The following is an 819-nucleotide window of genomic DNA, read 5'->3' as shown; positions in this document are numbered from 1 at the left end:
TGGATTACAGGTGCGCGCCACCACACCCGGCAGGGACATCACACACTTATCTGTCTTTTAACTTTTAATAAGGAGTTTTTATGGTTTTTCCTCAGACTTAGAAGTTATCTGAAAATGTGATTCCAACATACACATCTACAAATGAATCCAGTGAAAAGCTTTGAAAAGGAGCAAATGAAAAAACAAAGGAGAATTAATTGGAAAGAAAAGCAGTTTTATTCCACCCGTCAGTGGTAGTGTGGCCGAGCGGTCTAAGGCGCTGGATTAAGGCTCCAGTCTCAGAAGAGGCGTGGGTTCAAATCCCACCACTGCCATCAACACATGTTTAGAAGCTGATGACTGCAGTTTACATCAAATGAACCTTGTTTGTGATGAGCCTTGTTACAGGGACTTTTGTGAACCAATGTTGCAGGAATCCTTCTAAAACTATGTAAACCCTGTAATATCTTAATGCTGTTAACTTACTCTTCAATTTATAATGTTTGCTGTGACTTGATTGTTATCCTCTGATGTGATGTGGGTCACTTTGGATAAGAAGTTCTTCTAAATGTTCTGTAATAATAAAATAAAACCTTAAAGCTTGAGGCTTCTCTTCCATGTACCATGTAAACACCTGAAAAAAAAAACAGAAGATCACATCACTGACGTCCCGTTTCGGATCTGAACCTGGTAATTAGGGCCCGAGCACTTGCAGTGCGAAGGCCCTATTGTAATTGCAGGAATTATTCTTCTTCTTCTTCTTATTGTTCTGACAAAAGGAAGGCCTTTTTGCCCCCCTAAACGTGCCCAAAAAGTCACCAAATTCTGCATGCAAGTCAG

The 819-nt window shown here is 40.3% G+C and overlaps 1 non-coding gene across 1 annotated transcript; it reads left to right on the top strand.

Annotated features, from left to right (window-relative positions):
• Positions 1-232: 232 nt before the first annotated feature.
• trnal-aag (transfer RNA leucine (anticodon AAG)) lies at positions 233-314 on the top strand. The gene has a single exon. It is a non-coding gene; the product is annotated as a tRNA-Leu (tRNA).
• The last annotated feature ends 505 nt before the right edge of the window (positions 315-819 follow it).

Source organism: Cololabis saira, chromosome 12 (assembly GCF_033807715.1).
Source record: "Cololabis saira isolate AMF1-May2022 chromosome 12, fColSai1.1, whole genome shotgun sequence".
In the NCBI taxonomy this organism is placed as follows: Eukaryota; Metazoa; Chordata; class Actinopteri; order Beloniformes; family Belonidae; genus Cololabis; species Cololabis saira.
The sequence above is the reverse complement of the archived record's forward strand: the minus strand, read 5'-3'. Positions and strand labels throughout refer to the sequence as shown.